The following is a 23416-nucleotide window of genomic DNA, read 5'->3' as shown; positions in this document are numbered from 1 at the left end:
AGAAAAGACAAAGTCAGTACAGGGCCCACTAAACAAGGGGAGCAGGGAGAAATGATAAGGGAAATGAAAGTCCTATATGGTTTGATGGTTTTGGCAAAAATGCTGGACTGAAACAATGTGGAAGACAAGGCGACCATCTGATGGTGTTCTGGGGCAGGAAGAAGACTATAAGCCTTTTGATTTTTATTCTGCTTGCTCAGCAGCTCTGAGCTTTATTTGAAATACTATCCTGTTCAAGTTGTGTTTCAGTGTACCATTAGCTTTTAAAGCTGGCTTAGTCAAGAGCTGTGGAAAAGAGCTGTTAGTTCATTTTAGGATACTGAAGGATATGAAACCATAGAATGGCAAAAGCCTTCTGGTATTTTCAGGTTTTACATGCTTGCCAGCCACTAGCACAAGAACTTTAACAGCTATTTTGAAAACTAAGTAATTATGAAATAAAATGTTATGGGTTTGAACTAATTCAGGAGAAATGTCTAAGTAACTTGCCTAGAGAAGGCAAATACCGTGAACTTGGCAAATAGTGATAGTCCCTTCATGTTACGTGAAAAATTTGCATTCATGAAATAGAAGCTGAAAGTGATGAAAGTGTAATTTAAAAACAAAACGAGTATTATAAATCTCATAGCAAAGAATGTTAGTTTAGGAAGGGGGAGATATTTGATATATACTGAGCTTCTTACATATAAAAAAACCATGAATATTTAAAAGAAAATGGTACAGGCATAACAGAATCTTTACAGAATTGCTCCAAACAAATGGTACCTGCTCGTTCACAATCCACAATTGCATGCCTGAATTGCTAAATATGCTAGCTTCAGAAACTAATATGATCATATGATGAAAACTAGCTTTCCACCATATTTTGATGCTCATCAGAACCATCTGCTTGATATAATATGACTGCATGAAAGAGATGTACATGCCTCTTGTCAGACACACCAGCTGGGAATGCAAAGCAGCAGCCAATGTATCCTGTTTAGACAGAGCAGGCCATGTATGCTACAGTATGTATAATACAAAAGCTCCTGCACTATGTCTAAATGGACCATCCTGGATACAGGATACAAGATAACTGCTGCAGTAAGGAGCTCTTCTGACTGACCTGTCTAGTCAAAATCAGTCAATTACTCTCTAACTTCTAAGATGCCTTGCACAGTGATTTGTAGTAGTGGAGTTTTCTTCAAATATCAGTAACTTTCTCTTGCAAAAGATAAAATTTGTCATCTTTCTCCCTTCTGGAAGCAAGAGGTTTTAACCTTACACTTAGTTTAACTTGCAGGTTTTAAGCTGCACACTCGGAATGGAAAATTTTAGCTTCAATAAATACAAGCCTCCCTTCCCTCCTCAACAGAGGCAAAGCTGAGATCTTGATCCTTCTTCTGTTTACTCCACTCATGTATTAATTTGAACTAAGAGTTTTTTGGGAAGGATCCTCTAACATAGATCCTACAGAAAGAAAGCTGTTAAGGTTTTAACTGCTGGTATTTAAGGTATTAACTGCTGATGCTGTTGGTCTTTGCTGTTGCTAGAACATTAACTCTCTACCTCAATATTAACTTTCTGAAGTACAACGCTGACCCAGACAAACCACTTGCTCGTATTGCCATCCATAGGCTGGCAATGGGCGAAGGTTTGCTTGTATAAATCCTGTCTGCACATGAAACTGAGGAATGGGGCATTGCTAACACATGCCCTGACTGGGCATGCCTAGAAACTCTTGCATTCATTTATGCATTATAGTATTTTGTCTAGCAAAGGTTAAAGTCAGAAAAATGGAAGTTAAAAAAATGCTAGGAGTGCCTTGTTTTATTTATGACATTGATTTCTTATGAGATTCTAGTTGGGTAAATACAAGTTAAAGGTCAGCTAAAAAGTGGAAGACTTTCAGACGTTTGTTGTGCCCGAAGTAAAATTCCTTTTTTTTTTTTTTTTTTTTTTTCAACTCAGGTTGTGGAGGTGTTGAAATAGGTTCTTTTTAATACCCACTGCATGAAACTAATGAATAATTTTGGGTACGTGTAGCACGATTAAAGGTTAAAACCTGTGTAAGTGAACCACTTTGAGGTAATACCAAAGAATTACTGCAATTCTCTTTGTATCCTTTTTGTAAAATAGATAACTGATGTACAGCAACGCACCAGGAAATTATCATACAGAGCACAAGGGATTCCGCCTCGCGGCTGGGCTGCCACTCGCCGCGGGAGAGCGGGGCTCGGCTTTCCGCTCGCCACGCCGAGCTCTGGGGGTGCCGCGGCGGCTGCCGTGGGCTGCGGCGCTAACGAGGCGCAGGAGCTCCTCCGCGCGGCGGGTTTACCCCTCGCCAAGGAAGGAGCAGCCGGGCGCGGCGAGCGCCCTGCGGCGGCAGCGGCGAGCGCCCAGCCCCTTGTGGGCGCAGCCCCGCGGCGGGCAGGGGCGGGGGGAAACTGCCGCCAACGGCTCTCTGGCATTAACGGCTCCTGCGCGATGCTCGCCTACCTTGGCGGAGGTTAACTGGAGAGAAGAGCCTATATACCGCCGTCTCCTCCCCACAGCGAGGTCTGAGGGCGGGCTGAGCCGAGCCCCTCACCGTGAGCGAGGTGGAGCAGAGGTGCCTGCCGCCGCCACTCGCCTGGGGCTGGGAAGAGCGAGGTTGGCTTCTCATCTCCGGAGGCCTCGGAACCGCCTCCACTCGTGGTAAGTCGGAGTGGGACGTGGTAACTTGGGTGTTCGGCTTTTCGGTCTGGTCCAGTCCGGTCTGAACTGGGCCGCTGAGCCAAGGGAGTCTGGTGTCCAGGAGACCCACGCAGAGGGAGCCCGAGTTACTCCTGGCTGCTCATGTGGTTTGTAAACAGCTGAGGTGAGCTTTTTTAGGAAAAAAAAACGTGTTTTGCTAAATTAGAAGAAGCATCGGTGTCTAGATAATGATTTGTATGATCAGGCATTTATTTAGAGTTTTTTTTTTTTGTCTTGGAATTGGCAGTGTGTAATAGTGTTGGATGAGACTTCTTAAGATCATAAGCACTTTATTGACATCGTGGTTGAGTGCTGTGGTTTTATGACACCACAGATTCTGTGTTGAGGTAGTTAGAATTGTTTCTAAGTCTTTCCAGTGGAAAAAAAAAAGCATGAAAAGATAGCATTTTTTTAGTTAACTTGATTAGGTTGTAGTTAAAATGTCCAGACCCCCCCAGGTAACCTACAGCCTTGCATGTCCCAGAGACCTTTTGAAAATAAGATTCAAATCCATCGTCTCTGAGATGTGATAGTATCTGAAATCATTACTTTCTTTTTAAAGGAAACAGAAGCAGAACAAACCCTGTTGATGGAGTGCAATGCAGAAGTGCAACATTCATTGGTATTAGAATAATTAAATGGAAACGAAAAGTCAACTTGCTCAAGTTTAGAGAATACTTTTAATTAGCTCAGTTTTAAAGCTAGAGGTGTCCAGCTGTCAGTAATGGGAAGTTTGTGGAAGCTATTGACGTTTTTGACACATATGTCGTTATTCATTTTTAAGTTTATATAATATCAAATACATCTGTGTGGATTTTTAAATGAAGGCTGAGGAGTTAGAATTATGCCTAAGAATACTCCTTTAAAATTTTAAAGTGCTGATGCTAATGAAATAATAACTAAGCCTGCAGGAAAAAAATACTGAATCATTACATAAAGGACAAAAAAGGAAAGTATTCTGTGTAGTAAATTAATATAGAGATTTTAAAAAAATCCTAATGTATCAGTATTTTTTTCATTAACTCCTTAAGAGGAAGCCTTCTAGTGATTAATTCAGTATAAATAACATTTCTTTTAAGTTGATTAGACTTGCTGGTCAAGTGCTTGTTACACAGATCTCACTGAAATTTTTCAAATTATTGCTAATCTGGAATCTTACAGTTCAAGCAGATATGAGAAATGTTGAAATATAAACTTGACACCAAAATCTTTAGACCCTTTTTTGATGCTGTTTCTATTGGTATGTCTGGCAAAGTAATGCATGCAGCAGTTGAATTAGTCACTAGCTTTTTTTTTTTTTTTTTTTTTTTTTTAAACCTGAGTGGTTACAGCACAAGGGTGAACTTGATGCATGTCTCTCTAATATTTTGAGCCCACTGTGTGGGTGTCAGACCCCCAAATCTGTGCTTATTTGGCAAAGCACCAAGGAAGCTTTCTTCTGTGCAAAGCTACTCTGAGAAGTTCAAGTAAAATGATCTTGGTTTGTTACTTTTCCCGTAGGTGCCTGGGTGTCCTGGCCCTGAAGTTATTGGGTGCACTGAAGTATATCTGCATCAGCCTGTTTGCATTAAATAGCATGAGGATTCAGTATTAAGCAATGATGTCTAACAAGGTGGATTATAGGTTAAAATGGGAGGAATCAAGCACAGGTTTTTACTTTGAAATCCCATAGTCTCAGTACTTTCAAGAGGTATTACATAGCCTGCAATCAGAAGAACTTGCAGAATAGAAAGCAGGTATCAGTGGAGCTGTGCACCAGTGAATATCTACTCAGAGACTGATGCTTTATTTGAATACTGTGGCACTTTGGTGAAGCAATTTGAAGCCATTCAAAAATTCACTTTAACCAAGCAAAATAACTGCAAATGTGTAGCAGATCTATTTTTATGGGCAACTCTTAACACAAATATGTAAATCCTACATCATCTTTTCTACTTTCATTATAGGGTTTCTCTGTATGAATGTTTCAGTTTTAAGTAGTAGTATGCTTTTGAAGCTAGTGTTCTGGTCATTCCTGCTTGCTATCTATTTGTCTACATCTTAGAGGCATGTGAGGTTTCTTGAGGGTTTTTTGAGGTCGTGATCACAGGTGTTGCTAATATGCAGTAAAGGTTAAAATGGGCATAGAATAGTAGAGGAGACATAGCTGGAGCAACTGTGCTGACCAGAAGAGATCATGAATTGAGCAGCAGAAAGTAACACAAATCTTGGGAATCTGTTACTTCTTAATCAGTTTGTGATAAGCAATCCAATGAAAAGATAGTGACAGGCAATCTCATGCTTTCCTGTTCCACTCTAGGCTGTGAACACTTGGCGCGGTTGTGCCCTTCAGTAGTGAGGACACAGGTAACATCCCAGACACAGCTGCCATCCTGGGATCGCAAGTGGGGAGCTAGGCATACAGCTACAGAAGAAAGTGGTCCTTAATTCCAGGTGAGATGGAAAGGCTTACATACATCCTCTCAGAGGTTGCAGAGGACACAGCATTCACCTGCAATTTGTATAGAAAAGATGGAGCTTGACTTGGCTAAGAAATATACAGCTAAAGGACAAGAGGTAGCAGTCACAAGCTGGAAATTCTGCCTGGACCTAAGGAAAACACTCTTCACCAGGAGAGTGGTTAAGCGCAGGCATAGATTGCCCAGAGAGATTATGGACTCTTCATCTTCCAGGATTTTCAAAACTTAATTGACTGAGGTCCTGAGCAACCTGGTTTAGCTAGGTTGCACACAGAAGTTATGAAGAATGGCCAGGGAGAACTCCGTCTCTGTGGACTTGTCTACTGAAAACTGTTTGGCAAACGACTGTTGGGAGCATAGGTTCTCAAAATCTCCTTCAAAAATGTGGTGAAGTCATGGCAGAAGACTTGGCTTGTGCAACCCCACATCTGAAAATTTTTGCAAGTGGTGCTGATTATCCTACATCTTAAAGATCAGCATGTTCCCACCACTCTGAGTTGACCTAGAATACCAAGAATCTCTGGTAGACGAAGGGCAAAGCAGTCACTGTGGCAAGGGCACCTAGAAAGTCATGCTGTTTCTTGTCTTTCTGGGACAAAAGAATATCCAAGGGTTAGTTCATATGTGGTGTTCTTGAGTGGCTACTGCAGTACTAAGCCTATTATGCTCTCATCCTCCCTCTGTTACCTTTTTTTTGACTGCTGACCATGCTTGGAGATGACAGATGATTCATATGGCAGGTGTCACTTATAATGAGCAGTAACAGAAACAAAGCTTGCACGCATAAGGAATGTCTTAAACAGGCAATGGATGTAGTACTTTCACCTTTGTGAGGATGATGTGGCACTTTCTAATTACTCCCTAAAGGGCTACAGTCCAGAAAGCAAAGATTTGCTGTGTAGCTTTCCTTTGGATGGCTTCAAACCATGTGTGTAAAAGATGTGTTCAGTATGAAGGACCAGACTAGATAAGGTTTAAAGTAAAATCCTAAAAGGCATATTGTAGATGTAGGGTCCTTAGCATTAGCTGTTCTAATCTACCCATCTGTTCTGATTGTTCTGCATTACCTGTTAGTGTAGACATATCCATAGCTCTTTGTTGCATGAATTTGTGGAGCAATGCAGTTTTTGAGATTACAAACCTGCGTCTTTTAGCTTAGACAATAGATGCTTGTACTTCTAAAATGGGAGGTCACAGTTGTGATTCTTGCCATTGGCCATCTGTCCACAGAGAATAATGTTATATTTCAAAAGCATTTATTTTATTGTGGATTTAAGTTAAATCTTAAGTATTTAGAAATCTGACAGACAGAAGTAGTAAGAGACTTATGAAAAGATGAAGTAAAGGGAGAACTGGTGATAAATTCCAAATTGATTCTGAGTTATTGCTCACCTTAAAATGTGCATTCATGCATTTTTCCCGCTAGTCATGTATTCCCATTCCCTTCTACGCTGTGGGCGGGGGATTTTTTTGAGTATGGTTCCAGGGGTCAAATTTATAATTGGTATGGGAACAATGCCAAAAGAAAGGCAATGCCAAAGTAAGTTATGTCTTTGATACCAAGGTTGCTGTCTAGTTCTTACATGTTTGCTTGTGTTTGCATGTATGTAAAATCTTGATTTTTTTTTCTAGTCACTTGAATAAACTTTTTTGAACAATACAAGCCCTCAGCCAAAATACAGTCACTGCTGAATGCCAGTGTGGATGTTCTCCAATAAATTAAAGTAGCAGCAGCTGTAACCTTGTCACTACCACATAGACTCTTTTGGGGTTTTGTGCATCCTTAAAACCAGAAGTTATGCGTTTCAGCAGTATAGTCATGCTAGGAGCTGCCAAAAATTCAGTAAAATTTTCCACACATAAGGCATTTTGAGGTAATTAAAAGTTGGTTGACTATATTGACATGCGTTCTTGCTTTTTAGCCTAATATGTGAATATTTCCAATGGGCAATATACCAAACTACTGGTTTGTGAGTTACAAAAGTAATTCTGAAATCTTAAATATTAGCAAAGCACCTCCTTTTTCACATGGAAGTGTATGAAGAAGGTTCAGTATTGTGTAGCACACTTGCCTTTTTGGAGGCATGTATATGGGAAGCCTTAGTTAATAGGAAATTGGACTTAGTCTTATTAGATCTTAGATTAGATTAGTTTTATTTGTTTATGTGAAGCACCATGTTATTGTCATTGAAAAGCGGACGAATGTTAAAGTGAAGCTCTATACGAGATGAGGTGAGACATATTGGTAGAGATCCCTGAAACAGGAAGCAGAAAAAGATGATGCTGAGGAGCTTTGAATACTTAAAGGCAATTTTTTGAATTATAGTAATTTATAATTGTTAAAGTATTATCCATTACACCTTCAGAGATAAAAATTCTATTCTATTATGTGTGTAAAATATGTTCTTTCCTCCTTTCCCCCCTCTCTGCCCTGCCCATTTTGAGTTCCAGTTTAAAAACTGCCCCCTCTCAGCTTTATCATTCCCTTGTGGAATGCTTTCCTGTTTTCTTGCTCTTTCTCTAAGTTTCTCTTTGCCTCACAGCGAAACAAGAAGTACCTGATCTTTCACTTCAGCACAGTTCTGGTACCTGCACTAACACCATAGCATTCCTGATGTTGTGGTCAGAGGATCTGATATATGCTTTTCCTCATATTCCCTCTTTTCAAGAGTAATTCTCTAGGGAAGGGAAGGATGGCGAGACTTGAGTGACTGTATTCGTCCCAATGATTGGGACATCATTGTTGATGTCCCAGACAATGTTGATTTAAGATCTCTGTTTGGATCATCTCTCACTGTCTTGCCTGAATTGAGAAGATCTTCGCTTGACTTATTCTGTGATGGCTGGCTCTTGAGGATGGAATGAACACCACTAAATCAAGAGCCTACCTAAAAGACTAAAAAGGTTTTTAGCTTGGTGCTGAGGTCATGTTTCTTAATACTGACTTCTACTGTCTTGATTGCAGTTTTGAGTTAAAGAATTTTGTCTCCTCAATTATTATGTCTGAATCCATTTAATAACCTCAGACAGAGGTTGCACTCTGTTCTCACACATTGCCGAGGGTAGGTTTCTGAAGAATTTAATTGGGCTATGCCTTCTTCCATTAACATCCTACTGTGGAGTGGGGTCTCTAACCTTACCTCTTTCCGAAGAGACTAGCTTTTTGAAACTTCACCTATATGATTTGTTCTCTATTCTTCCATGAAGACAGTCGTCTTAACACGGTTACTAGAACGGTTAGTGCAATTTGAGAACTGAATCTATCTCTTGACAGATTTTCACAAGAATAAGATAGCTTACTTTTACGTTTTTTAGGAAACTGATTTATCTTATGCTTGTTTTGCAGGAACAGTATTTTGTACGCTAGATGTTAGATGTGCTTTATCCTTTTGTGTAAGTGGACCTAAGCCCTTATGGAGAACCTGTCATTTCCATCTACCCATGTCTGAAAAATCCACGATTCCAAGTCTCCTTACTGGAAAAATACTGCCAAACTGCTAATTTCCACTTCTTATAAAGGCCTATTCTGCTAAGACTCAAGTAGTGACAGTGGCTTCCACATGGAATATTCCAGCCTCTTTAGGGCTGCTGTATGGCTCTTCATTGAGACTTTAGGTAAGCATTATCCCATTCTTAAAACACCCGGAGTAGTACTGCACTTGAAGAAAGAGGGAATACTTAAAAAAGAAGGTTTTACAACTTTTTGCTTTTTTTTGAACTTCTTCAAGATGTGTTGTCAGTATTATTCTGTTTGTTCACAGCCTTCTCTTTTGAAGTCCAAATGTCTGGATTCTTTGATGAGGAGGAGTCGCTGGAAGTGGAGGTGCATGATTTGCTCCCTTTATTGTTACCTTAGCCGCATGCAGGCGGCTGGAGTACAGTACTAAGGAAACTCACAAGGTAAAAAATTCTCTCTTTGTTTGCTTACTCAGTATAACTGTACAAACATATAGCACATTTTGAAGAAAAGCTAGAAGTAAGTAACATCTTCATGGATCATTCTGGTAGTTTTTGAGTTCTATTGTAAAATAAAAATAACATAATTAAGGGTCCTAGTGATTTCTTTCTTTGTAACAATTTGTTGTTGCAGTCACCTTTCCAGTTTCCTATAGCCAGACATATATTTTGTTGTCTCTTCTTCTGAAGATGTTGCATTCTGCAGCTGAAAGTATTTTCAGATTGTTTTAAAATGAAACAATTTATGCCAAAGGCAGTGTGTTCAGTACACTTTTATTAAAAACATAAATAGGTGGTTTCTTTAGACCCTTTGAAACATGGCTCAAGTTAAGGAAACTTCTTTAAAAAGTGATTCAACTGATAAACATTTAAGTACAACTGTTTTTCGAGTCATGTTGCTCTCATATTTAGATGGCATGTATGGTTCACTTTTTTACTTCTTTCATCCAAGGCTCTTCTGTGCATGTTTATAGCATGGAGGCAGACAGTTCCAGCTCTCTCATTCTTGAATGCTTCCTTTTTTTTTTCTAATATAAAACTCTGCTTGTTGGCACATTTGTCAAATTCATCATGCTCAGTTCCCTTCCTGTGTCTCCATAGAAGAGACTGCACCAGTTTAATTTCCTGTTCCATGTGAGAAATCCATTTGGAAAGTTGTGGAAGGGGGGTTGGGTTTGGTTTTGTTTTTGGTTTTGTTTTGTTTTGTTTTGTTCGAAAAGGCAGTCTTTCTCTAAAATCTCTTGAGCAAATGTCTCGCTTTCCTCCCAGCCTGGCTTTTGTAGACTTTCTCCATAAGGGACCTTTGGCCAGACCCTTCGTCCTGGTAGGTAGATCCCCCTTCTCTACAAACCCACCTTTGCTGGTAATTAGTTTTAACTAGCTTAGCGTCAGCAGCTGCATTATAAAGCAATTTGGCAACATGGCATAAAAAATAATGCCAAAAAATAATTAAATAGAATTTAATTGTTAATGCAAATTCTCTTAAATCCGTTTATTTTTCTCCAGACTTTCTTACCCCAGAGGATACAGCAGGCTGCACATTCCAGCTACCACAAATCTAACTGCTGCTTGCTTTGTTGGATGTGGAGTTGGAGAACAGATAGTTTAGTCAATAACTGACATTACCCTATATCCCTTTCAGGACCAAAATTTTGTCTTCAGTATGTGACAGCCCTCTAAAAATACCCTGTATTGCCTTAATAATGCTACAATGAACCAGGGTTGCTTGGCTACTCATAAGTCAGAGTGTCTGTCAAGCTCCAGGGTTCACTATCTGGTTCAGATAAGGGGAGAAAAATTTTCAGATCAAGCATGACATGAACTTCCTTACTTTTTCACCCATTTATACAAAGCACTTTGCAGATAATTGTCCTTATTTTGACCTCTTACTGCTTGTAATTAAAGAATGAAATGCCCTAACATTCAAAATCTCTTCTAGCTTTTTATATTTAAAGCAGTTCAAAAGTATACAATAAAAAAGAGCAAACTTTGATGCTATAAAGAAATAATTCTACCATATTAATTTTGTTTGAAATACTGACAATTTGTGATTGTAAATGAAGTGACTTACAGAAGTAGATTTGCATAATCCTTTATGATATCCTGGGAAATTTCTAAACACTATCTAGATATCATTCTTTAATGAAATTGCTTGGGCAAAAAAGAAAGGGAGATTACAAGACTAGAAATCTTTCAGTGTTATCTTGATGGGAACAATCATTATTATGTCATCCCTGTTTGACCTGTAAGAAGCTAAACAGCTGTTCTAGTTGGAATTCTTAAAAGATATGCTTTAAAGAATACTTTGTTTACAACAGCTGTTAAGAAAACCCAAAAGGCAGAAAAAGAATCAAATCAAAAGAGCAGTGGCGGCACCTCGGAAGTACTAGCTCGTTAGATACAAAGTATGTAAATATGAGCTTCTTTCAGTATCCATCTGTTAGGATTAAGAAAGCAACTGAGCCCTGACGTAAGTATAAATCCTATGATACACTTTAATGTTCATAGATATAAATCAGTTTGAGTTTCTTGTCTAGAGCTTGATGCAATCCTAAGGTTACAATAACACTTGTACATGGAGAGTGAACTCCTGTAGATGCCATATTTGATCAGAAAACTTTTGGGAGAAACTTAGAGACTTTTCTGCACTCCCGAGTGTTTTAGTTGCATCCAGATGCCTTATCTAAATAGTATTGCAAAAAATAGATGGTCTGCTTAAGGCATAGACAGGCATTCACTTGTGAAACAGTAATAGTGTTTAAGGAGCTTTCATGACTAGCTCTGCGTTACTGATTCTCTCCCTAGGACATAACAATGAATTAGGCAATGATCTAGTCTTTTTTTTTTAAACTTTATATTCAGTTATCTTAAAGCAATGCTGGAGGTGATTTTTATAAACCAAGCATTCAGAAAGCTTTCGTCTTTTGAGACAATCTGTTTACCATGTCTAAGTTGGAGTACAGTGACTTTATAAATGATTATAGATGTTTTAGGTGTGAATGTCTGATTGGGTTCTGTATCAATCCCTCAAATACAGATTTGTGTGCTTTTTTTTTTTTTTTTTTTTTTTTTTTAAGAGCTCCCTGACAGCCTCTTTCAAATTGTCTCCCTAGATGCATCCTGATACTGTGAACTATAGATCCTAGCAGTATACGTGATTGTGGGCCTGAAAGAGATATCCAGGCTGAACTGACTTTGGCTCATCCAGTTTTCTCAAAGGAAATAGTTTGATGAATTGATGGAAGAAATCAAAGCTGATCCCCAGGCAAAGTTGTTCATGCCAAGCCCTACTCAGAGGAGCGCATTTGGAAAGTTTCTGCAGCAGCAAGTCTTTAAGAGAAGGAAAAGGAATTTAGAATCAGAGATGGTCATAGAGAGGAAGAGGTGAGATACCTGGCCATCACTGGCTGTTGGTTAGGCATGATTTTTTATGGACTGATGGCTTTTTACATGAGCGAATATCTCCAATAACCTATTTAAAATAGCTCTGAAACAATGACAAAAATTCTGTGAAATGACATCATCTTCCCTGAGAAAGGCTTACAAGCTAAAAATTATTTTAGAAAGAAAAATATCATGATAGAAACATAATGCAAGTATTTCTGAAGCTTTTAATAAAGAAATGGCTGTGCAGGACCATCATGAAAAGGATCTTATTTAATAAAAATTCAAAAGATGTGAAAGTGATAAATTAAATTGAGGGTGAAAAATCAAGATTGGGAAAGTGAGAAGGGAAGAAACCAAGCTGTATCTCTAGCAGTTCTTATACCATCTGTACATATGAGGAGGTGCTAGACAGGATTTTGCTGATGCATCCTATTTTGAAGATGATGTTGAAAGTAATCCAAGTATTGCATTGCCTATACCATTATTTTTGTTATTTCACACAGAAGAATAGCCCCAGAATCAGTTTGTTTTTATCTGAACTTTGAACAATTAAAAAAAATTGACGCCAAAACATGGGCTGTTGTAATTTTGGCAGCTAGAATACTTACATGCTGAGAAAGCACAGCCTCAGTAGAGAAAAGAGGAGTGAAACAATACTACTTAGGGAAAGTGCACTACTATGCAGGAGGGAAATTATGACTCGTTCTGTAGATCAGCCATCTCCAGTATAGTGGAAGTGTTACAGGACAACCCTGAGAAGCTCAGAAAGAATGTTTGAAGTAGGTAGATTTGGATAACTTCTATCTCAGATAGAATTTGCTTAGCATGAGTAGCCGCACACTTGCTTAGCATAAGTAGCTAAATTTGCTGAAGCCTTAGGCCGCGCTCCTAGTTCGTTAAGAAAAGGCCTCAGAGCTGGTGCAGGCTGGAAAGATAAGGGAGTTACAAGCAGTCTGCATTCCTGTGCCCCACTCTCCGAAAGGGAGGATGCCAAGGCTGAGAAATAAGGCCTGTTTGGGCGCCAAGACCTTGGGAAGCAAAAAGCTTCCTCTCACTGTTAAAACAGTGATGATTAAGGGGTCTGGATTATGTCTTCTTCCTCAGGGCCTTAGAAGATAACACCTACTGACCCAGCTGGGGCAGTGTTAATTAATTGACCAGGACCTTGAGAAGCAGGGGTGGGACCCAGGGAAATGTGAAGAAATCATTAACCAATCAGTGTAAAAGAGGAAGGAAGTCACAAATATGGCAAATTTGATTGTATAAATGCTACCTGAAAAGTTGGGGGGGGTGTGCTCGATTTGTGGAAAACCACCGAGCACCCAGGCTTGCGCAACTCTGAAATAAATAAACAAATGTCTCTCCTGAGTGTGTAATTATTGGCTCATTGCACACCGGGCAATGAATCTGCTTTTCGGACAACAGAAGCACATAAAACAAGCTGAAAAATTGTGATGTAGTAGATCATGTTTCTACTGTGAAAGCAGAGGATAAATTACTTCTGATTATCCCATTCTGCATAGGGCATCTTGCTGGTTGCTTAAGGAAGCCTGAAAAAACAGTGACCTCCACTTCCTGGTTTGTGGTAAGGGTTTTTCACTTGCTTTCACAGATATGCAACAGATAGCGATATCTTGTAGCAAGTACTACTTGGAAGCTCTAGCCTTTCTGTTCACAAATGCAATCCATGTTTTAGTCTCCCGCTGCATGCTCTGATTCATCCTGCAGCTACTTAGGAAAGGACTACAACCAGTACATGTGATACAAATATATAGTAAAACATTAGCCAGGTAGTGTAACAGGGAATGTGAAGACCATACCTGTATGTAGGACAGCAACTCTGTGTAGGCTTGAAAATTCCAGCATTGTTGGTGTTCCCAAACTGCCCCACATAGTGATGGTACACTTGTCTTTGGTCGTAAAATGTGTCTCTGACGTTTTTAAGGAGTCTTTCTGTGTATGAACTTGGAAGCCTGGCTTGAAACATGTGAAACAAGAGTATCAGTTTTATAATAGCCTAAGGTAATCCTGGGCTTCCAAAGCAATATAGTCTTATTCCTTATTGACTGAGATGGTGTAGGTATCCTATCAATAGCCTTGTAATATGTCATGGCACTTTTTAATGCCATCCTCATCGCATTAGACCTCACTATTGATCATCTTACCTCAAACTTTTTATTTTGCATAAATAGCTATTTTGGATGAGGAGCTTCTAACCTACAAGGGCTGTATATTTCTAATCGGAAAAAGTGAGTTTTCCGGTCAATCATGCTTTCATTCATGGGCAGTCATGTCATGCTGCAGTTATGAGCAAAGCTGCACTTGAATCCCTTGGGAAATTTTCTCCACTAAATTTTTACAACTCTTAGTGTTCTGTGTAGGTTTATATCATAGTAAGGTCCTATCTTGTTTCAAGAGTCCAGGAATGATGATTCATTGAGAAATGAAAGTTTTTTTGTTTATTTTTTCAGAAACTTGCATTTTTCGCATAGTCTCTCAGGTTCAGCTGCAGGCATGCCTGATTTTTTTCTTTTTTTTTTTTCCCCACACTTCTGCTCTTGTCTTCAGAGTCACCTTTTTGTAAGCAACTTGGTTATTCGAGATATCTTAATGCATTAGAATTCTCTACTGAAGCTATTTTCGAAAGCCAGCTCTGGTGTTTCAGTTTGACAGGAGACTGTCTGGATTCTTTTTCCATTTTCAGACATTCACTTTCTACTGTTTCCACTTCCTGATCTTCTGGGAAATCTTAGAATATGCATACCTTGAAATGTCATGGCAATCAGGAGAGATACCTGAGAACTGGAAGAAGGCAAATGTCACTCTGGTCTTCAAGAAGGGCAAGAAAGAGGACCCAGGGAGCTACAGGCCAGTCAGCCTCACCTTGATCCCTGGAAAGGTGATGGAGCAGCTCATCCTGGATGTCATCTCTAAGCATGTGGAGGAAAAGGTGATCAGGAGTAGTCAGCATGGATTCACAAAGGGGAAAGCATGCTTAACCAATCTGATAGCCTTCTCTGATGGAATGACTGCCTGGGTAGATGAGGGGAGAGCAGTGGATGTTGTCTACCTTGACTTCAGTAAGGCTTCTGACTCTCTGATAACATCCTCATAGGCAAGCTCAGGAAGTGTGGGTTAGATGAGCAGACAGGTGTTGAAAACTGGCTGAATGGAAGAGCTCAAAGAGTTGTGTTTAGCGATGCAAGGTCTAGTTGGAGGCTTGTAGCTAGCAGTGTCCCTCGGGGTCAGTACTGGGTCCAATCCTGTTCAACGTATTCATCAGTGACCTAGATGAAGGGAAAGAGTGCACTGTCAGCAAGTTTGCTGATGATCCAAAACTGCGAGAACTGGCTGGTACCCCAGAGGGCTGTGCTGCCATTCAGAGGGACCTCAACAGGCTGGAGAGTTGGGCAGAGAGGAACCTCCTGAAGCTCAATAAAGGGCAGTGCAGAGTCCTGCTCCTGGGGAAGCATAACCTCCTGCACCAGTGCAGGCTGGGGGCTGACCTGCTGGAAAGCAGCTCTGTGGAGAAGGAGCTGGGAGTCCTGGTGGACAACAAGTTGAGCATGAGCCAGCAATGTGCCCTTGTGGCAGAGAAGGCTAAAGGTATCCTGGGCTGCATTAGGAAGGGCATTGCCAGCAGGTTCAGGGATGTGATCCTTCCCCTCTACTCAGCCCTGAAGAGGCCACACCTGGAGCAGTTGTCCAATTCTGGGCTCCCCAATACAAGAGACACGGAGCTCCTGGAGCAAGTCTGTTGAAGGGCCACTGAGAGGATGAAGGGACTGGAACATGTCTCATATGAGGAAAGGCTGAGAGCTGGGCCTGTTCCGCCTGGAGAAGAGAAGACTCAGGGGCATCTTAACCGTGTGTATAAATGTCTGAAGGGAGGTTGTAAAGGGGACTGGGCCAGACTTTTTTCAGCGGTGCCCAGTGAGAGGACAAGAAGCCACGGGCACAAACTGAGACACAGGAAGTTCCACTTGAGCACAAGAGAACAGCTCTTTACTGAGGGCAACAGAGCACTGGAACAGGTTGCCCAGAGAGGTTGTGGAGTCTCCATCCTTGGAGATATTCAAAAACCATCTGGACAGGGTCCAGGGCAACATACTGTAGGTGACCTTGCTTGATCAAAGGGGTTGGACTAGATGATCTCCAGAGGTCCCTTCCAACCTCAACCTTTCTGTGATTCTTAGTAATGCTTATTTCCAGGGAAATATTTCATTTACTTTTTTTTTTCATTTATCAACTTTAATCTATTTACATATTCCCTGAATATGTAAGTATAGAAGATAGAAAAATAGAGTAGGAAGCTGATCTGGAAATATTCAGATGCTAGTATTCAGCAATTTTTCACATAGCAAGTACCACTGCAGAGACTGCTTTTTTTCCCCTCTTCCTCCTTGTATTACTTAGCTGACTTCTGCTTGGTTTGCTATCTGGAGCAGAGGCAGCATGTAGCAGTGCTGGTCTGGAGCTATGTGTACAGTGATTGTCTGGCCAGAAGACCTTGCACTTTGCTCAGCTGTCCAGTTGTTGCCTTTTAGTTAGCTGAACACAATTGCTTTTGGGTAGGAATTGAATTAAGTAATGGGTTAGAAGTTATGGATGTTATGTTGTCATGCAGAACAAATGGTCATATTTTTCAAAGCAATTGAAGCAGCAATGTGGATCCTCCTTTAAGATTTCAAGGTGTTTTTTACTGGTGTTCTGAGATATATGGAAGGGTTTTTTTTTTCCATTTATTTTCTGGAGGAAATGTGAAATTTTCTTTAAATGCAACTTGTTCGTAGTGAATAAAATGTTAGGGCAGCATTTCTTTCAATCTCCTCCAGTGCATTTCTGGACAAAGTAAGGGAGTGGAGAGGAGATTGGCATTTGTGTCATATAGCCTATAAGTCCATATAGAGAATTTAAGTAGCTAAGTTATACATCTAGAGCAGGTTCAGTTGCCTAAGAAAAGGCTTCAGCTGCCATACTCAATGTCCCAAGCTAACACATCTACTCAAGGCAAGCTGATATGACCCAAAAAGCATGGAAGAGCTACATCTTGCTGCAATGACAGTTGACATAGCCTAGAGTGTCTAAAATGACACTAAAAATTGTGCTTAGACAACTGAACCCCATTCCTGAAGTCAAGTGATAGGAATGCTTGTGTAAATGTATGATATATACCTTTCTGGAGATTGTAGAGATATCATCTGTCCTTTTTGTGATTGCAGTGGATATTTATCGGTTTTGTTTTTAGCTAATTTTTATTTCATTCATAGGCACTTTCTTTTGGAGGAGGGGGAAAAACATCTAAAATGAACAGAATTACGTTGTTCTTCTATATGGTTGATCAATAATGTAAATTGCTGTTCATGGCAACAAGATATCAACCTATAATACTGATGTTTTCAAATTTACTTCTCTGTATATTGTCTACCTTGGCTTTTTCAATTTCATTTTAGTAATTGTATTTAAAATTCTCTGCTTTGATCCCTCTTGGACAGGTGTGGCTGGTCCAAATCAGGCCTGCATGAAGTAGCTTTGGATTTTTTTTTTGTTCTCTTAAGAGAGCTAGAAAGCTTCCACTGATGATGAACTTGAATTAATATTTCTGTCCAAAGCAATAGGCCTGTCCTTTGGGGAGAGCAAACCTACTGATAGGAAAGTGAAATTTATCTTACTTGTCTTTAGACTGGCGCTGTTTAAAGTTACCCTTTGCAGGGAAGAGATTCTAATGTTGAATGCAGATACTCATGGCACCCCTTTTGAGGCATGTGCACAAAAAGAGAGCAGGAAAAAACAAGGAAAAGCTGAGATAAGGAAATACCTATAATGTTTTAATTCGTTTTTTTATTTTGTAGTGCTAGTAAGAACTAAGTTGTGGTGGAATATGTAAGATAATACCTACCTGTAATTTAGCAGTTTGTCTGCTAGTATATGAGTAGATATTTTGGCTTATGAGAACAACGTATGTGGGTTTTTTCCCACTGGTGAAGCCATTAAATCTATGCCATTTGAATGTATTTGTGAGCGGATTTCATGCAATTGTCAGAATTGTTGCTTGATTCAGCAATGTCAGTGATCCTGAGCGATAAGGCATATATTTCCCAGAAAAGGCGTTTTGTTGTTCTGGATCGTGGAGAAGTGACATAAGAAATTGTATCTTCAATAAATCACGTTGTACAATGTTGTTGTGGAAACCTCTGTAACTGGAACATCAGTGCAAAGTCATTACTTCTGCCAAGGTATGAATGTTTTAATTTCTGTTAGTCTGGTTAACTTGTATAATAAACAGATTAATTATATTGCTATTTATTATATCTATATTGATATGAATAATATGATATTGCTTTTCATTTGTTTGTTGTATAACTACTAATCTAACCTGATTATTTGTCAAGCATTTTTACATGGTTCCAGTATAACTTATTGCTTTCAGGCAGTTGAAGTTTTCTGGTGTTTGGATTTTGTTTTTGTGGCAACTGTGTGATACTACTTAGATCAAAATGGGACACATCCTTGCCAAAAAATTGTATCTGTAAATACACAGAACTATTCTTTGTAGGGGATCGTAGCCATTCAGTTCTTGCAAATTATTTTTATTAGTCTGAGTCTTTTTCTTTCCTGCACTATACAGGCTTGAAGTTGGGCATTTCCCACATTTGTGTATGTCGTCTTATTTACTGGTACATTCCAAAAAGAGTGTGTATAGATAAAGAAGACTCACTTAGCTGATCAAGAAATCAGGTTGTGGCCAAAAGTCTTTTTACTACTTTTGTTTTTCAATGCTCTTGTTGTTCTCATTGCAATACCTGAGCACTTCTTTTCTGTCAATGTATTTAGGGAAAAATGGGAAGAATTTGTGTTTTCTTTGACTGCAATGTTCCGACAGGTAGTTGTTGTCTCTGTTTTGTTTTTCCTGCTTGCTTAGTTTCAAAGGCATGGGTTTGTCAGTCGCCTAGGTAGAGATCAGTTTGGTCCCTGAAAGGAACAAGATAGGCTGTTCTGTAATAATGTCTGCTTTTCTTTTTTCTGTGGCTACTTCATGCAGAAGTGAAATCAATCGAACGGAGGAAATTAATTACTTTGAGGTAGGTTCTAAAGTTTCTACAAATTGCAATACCTCTGTGGCCGTGGAGAAAATTAGAGTAAGATAAAGTAAAATCAGGTATGTGAACTGCTCATGTGCTTTCTTTTTTTCCAGTATCAGGAGCAATGCAATCCAGTACAGTTACAAGTCTTATCTTTGTTTTAAGTCCTATTGTAGTGCTATGAAGAAAAATGAACACCCTTTAGAAAGAAGGAACGAGAAAGAGCAGTTGTCAGCTCTACCTTTCTTCAGTGGTACTTCTCTGTTGAAGAACAAAGATTTGAGATAGTAGTTACTACTCTCAGTTAAAAAAATTATTGCTATCTTTATTCTTCTCTAAAACTGAGAACTTTTGTTTTTGTCATTAAAGAGAGATCATTTAATGGGGGTGAATTTGCTCATAAAAACCTACTGCCAGGTTACTGCTATATGGTCTACTATAATAGCTCCAGCATTCTCACAGTGCTTCTTAACAATCCTGAGACTGTCTCCATCTTTAATCATACTATGAGTGCTAAGAAGCCCTGGAGAATAACAAGCAAAGTCCTGTCTTTAATATACATCTATTTAAAATGTTTTCAGCTCTGAAAAGAAATGCATATAATATATCATTATTCAGCAATTCATTATCAGTTTTTTTAGGAAAAAGTCATTATGAAGAAGTCTGGAGAGGTCAGTGCCAAGGAGAGAATGTTGCTGTGAAAATCTTTTCATCACATAATGAAAAATCATGGTTTAGAGAAACTGAAACTTACAATGCTCTACGTTTTCAATGTGAGAACATAGTGGGTATGATTATTTCCAAGTAAAAAAGGCTTATTTCTTCATTTTAGAAATAAATATATAAAAAATCTTAGTTGTTTCATTTTAGGGAAATACGGTCTTTTGAAAACAAAAGTAGTTTTCCAGTACTTTAATTGTTCAAATTTATAATGTGCTTGACATTTTTATAGAGAAGAGAACTTTGAAGTGTCTGAATTATATGGCATTGAAACGTTTCTTTTTTTCTTACTGGTCTGTAATTTTGCAGATGATTCTCTCTCTGGTTTTGTTTGCTTTATTAAAAAGAGGTTGGAAAAGAACATGAACTAGATGACACAGAGCCCTATAATTTTATTTTTTCAAATCAAAGTAACAAACATTAAGGTTCCCATATATGTTAATGGAATTGAAGAAAAGTGCCTATTGTAAATCTATCTAAAATGATTGTTTTCATAGCTTATTCGTGTACTTCAATCCTAATCAAAAATAATTTTATTTAATGAGTTGATGAGACAGAAAAATAGTCATTAGAATAAGACACTGGAGGTGGAATTAACCTCTTTTTAACAGAATACAATTCTTACTAAAAATTCATGGTCATTGGCACAAAAAGATGGTTTGTTAAGAAAAAAGGATTGTTTGGGGTTTTTTTGGTTTTTTATTCTATTAATGTTAATAGCTTGTGATTTATACCTGGTCGTTCAGGATTTACTCACTCGTACGGAGAAAATGCTAGATGGATGGAAGGACCATGAGAAAAATACGTAATCGCTGTTTGGTTGCATTGTACTTCACAGAAGGTTGTTACATATTTCAGGTACCAGTGCTGATAGTTCAAATGATTATAAAATCAATGATCTAGAATCAAGGCAGAAACATAGCAAGGATAACTTCTCAATAAATTATAAATATTTCTAGAAAAGATTCTTAATCCAAATTGCTTTCTTTATGAATAATGGTTTTTTTCTAAACCTTCCTGATGTTTGGCACTTGACATACTATTTAATTTCATAATATCCAAGATAATGGTGAAAAAATTACACATCTATTTTAAGTGTGCAAAATAAAATAATTCTGTTATGTATTTATAGATCTAAGTTCATATAACTTAGCCATGTATTCTCTGCACAGTGTGTTTTTAAAATAGGCCTATTTTTTATGTTCTTCTGAGGAAAATAGTTCTATAAATATATTCAAAGCACAGATCTTTGCCAAGATTACTGTTTCCAGTCATATACTCAAGCAAGCATTTGCAGTAGCTATGGAGAAGGAAGGTATGCATAGCTAATATTCCTGGGATGAATTAATTCTGCAGGGTTATTTCTTGCTTCTTTTGTAATATCTGTAATTCTTTTGGTTTTTGTTACTAGAACAGATTGTTTTTATTAGCTTTTTTCGAGTATTCATTACGTATTCCTTCTTTATTAAAGAGAGAGTAGTGATAGTAAGAGATTGCTGTCACAGCTGACTCCAAATAGAGCAGTGCAGTATACTGTTCATATAAAGTGCTTGTGCTAAAGGCAAAAGACAGGCATGGGAGCTTCCATTGACTGTGATTTGACTGAGCTTTTTACAAAACTTAAGTTGACTTGGTAGGATCTAGTAATCCATTTCACAATAGCAAATAGAAAACTAAGTTTTTATATATTCATTTTTATTATATAGTTGCAGGAGAAGTTCCACCTCCTTCTTTGAAGCTGTACCTCCAATGACAACTAATGCCAGTTTGCTCACACTATGCCTTAAAATATAGGAATGTGATGCACAGAAAATGTACACATTTTGAATAAAGAGAACAATGTAACAGTGAGTTTGAACTTTGTGCTGGAAAAAGATGCAATCTGACAGGTTCTGAGTTTAGGGAATGAGTCTTGACATTTAGAAAATACTTGCAAGAACATTATGTTTTCTAGAGATTAAATGATTTGTTTATTACTGTCTTTTTTGGTGATTAGATCTTATTCATAAGTTGAATATGTAACTTTTTTCCTAATTCTCAGACAGGCTGAAAAATTTTGATAGTTTCCTCTTGTTATGTTACCATTACAGAGATAAGAACAAAACAGTTGTAGGAGGGCCCTGGCCTGACCCCCTGCCTAAACCCCTCTGCCGGTGCCTATGCCTGGCCCGCACCCGCGTGCCGCCACTGGGCCACCCCCGCCTCGCCCTGCCCCTCTGTTGCACCCCCACTTCCGCACTCTCACCCCGACTGCACCGACCCACCTCTGGCACTCTCCCTTCTGCCTCAAATTGCCCTGTTCCCGCTCCCTGCCTTCTGCCTTTCCATAACCCTGACGCTGACAGTATCCCTAATGCTAATCGCCTTGTGCCTTGTGCCTGGTGCCTGGTGCCTTGCGCCTAACCCTAACCCTAACCCTAACCCTAACCCTAAAGGCCTTTGCCCTAACCCTAACCGCCTTTGGCCTTTTTCCCTTGGCCTTTTCCTTAACCCTCCCCCTAACCATCCCCCTAACCCTACCCACCTTTAGGCATTACCCCTAACCCTAACCGCCTTTTGCCTTTTGCCTTTTGCCTTTGTGTAACCCTAACTCTAACCCTAAGTGCCTTTTGCCTTTGCATAACCCTAACCCTAACCTCCAATTGCCTTTTGCCTTTTGACTTTGCGTAACCCTAACCCTGACCCTAACCCTAACTGCCTTTCGCCTTTTGCCTTTTGCCTTTGCGTAACCCTAACCCCAATCCTAACCATAACTGCCTTTTGCCTTTTGCCTTTTGCATAACCCTAACCCTAACCCTAACCCTAACCCTAACCGCCAATTGCCTTTTGCCTTTTGCCTTTTGCCTTTGCGTAACCCTAACCCTAACCCTAACAGCCAGTTGCCTTTTGCCTTTTGCCTTTGCGTAACCCTAACCCTAACACTAACCATAACCCTAACTGCCAATTGCTTTCTGCCTTTTGCCTTTGCGTAACCCTAACCCTAACGGCCAATTGCCTTTTGCCTCTTGCCTTTTGCCTTTGCGTAACCCTAACCCTAACCCTCACCCTAACCCTAAACCTAATCGCCTTTTGCCTTTTGCCCTTTGCCTTTTCCCTTTGCCCTTTGCCTTTTGCCTTTTGCCTTTGCGTAACCCTAACCCTAACCCTAGCCCTAGCCCTAACCCTAACCGCCAATTGCTTATTGCCTTTTGCCTAACCCTAACCCTAACCCTAACCCTAGCCCTAGCCCTAACCCTAACAGCCTTTTGCCTTTTGCCTTTTGTGTAACCCTAACCCTAACCCTAACCCTAACCCTAACCCTAACCCTAACCCTAACCGCCTTTTGCCTTCTGCCTTCTGCCTTTTCACTTTGCGTAACCCTAACCCTAACCCTAACTCTAACCCTAACCCTAACCGCCTTTTGCCTTTTGGCTTTTGCCATTGCGTAACCCTAACCCTAACCCTAACCCTAACCGCCAATTGCCTATTGCCTTTTGCCTTTGCGTAACCCTAACCCTAACCCTAACCCTAACCGCCAATGGCCTTTTGTCTCTGGCCTTTTGCCTTTGCGTAACCCTAACCCTAACTGCCTTTTGCCTTTGCGTAACCCTAACCCCC

The 23416-nt window shown here is 39.5% G+C and overlaps 1 long non-coding RNA gene across 2 annotated transcripts; it reads left to right on the top strand.

Annotated features, from left to right (window-relative positions):
* The first annotated feature begins 2299 nt into the window (after window positions 1-2299).
* LOC112992149 (uncharacterized) lies at window positions 2300-19279 on the top strand. Of its 2 annotated transcripts, XR_010387755.1 has the most exons (7): window positions 2300-2676; window positions 5015-5148; window positions 8521-8789; window positions 8936-9074; window positions 11744-12014; window positions 13541-13602; window positions 14722-19279. It is a non-coding gene; the product is annotated as an uncharacterized LOC112992149 (long non-coding RNA). The 2 variants fall into 2 exon arrangements; XR_003261465.2 differs by lacking the exon at window positions 5015-5148 and having other exon boundaries at window positions 2308-2676.
* The last annotated feature ends 4137 nt before the right edge of the window (window positions 19280-23416 follow it).

Source organism: Dromaius novaehollandiae, chromosome 2, assembly GCF_036370855.1.
Source record: "Dromaius novaehollandiae isolate bDroNov1 chromosome 2, bDroNov1.hap1, whole genome shotgun sequence".
Lineage (NCBI taxonomy): Eukaryota > Metazoa > Chordata > Aves > Casuariiformes > Dromaiidae > Dromaius > Dromaius novaehollandiae.
The sequence above is the reverse complement of the archived record's forward strand: the minus strand, read 5'-3'. Positions and strand labels throughout refer to the sequence as shown.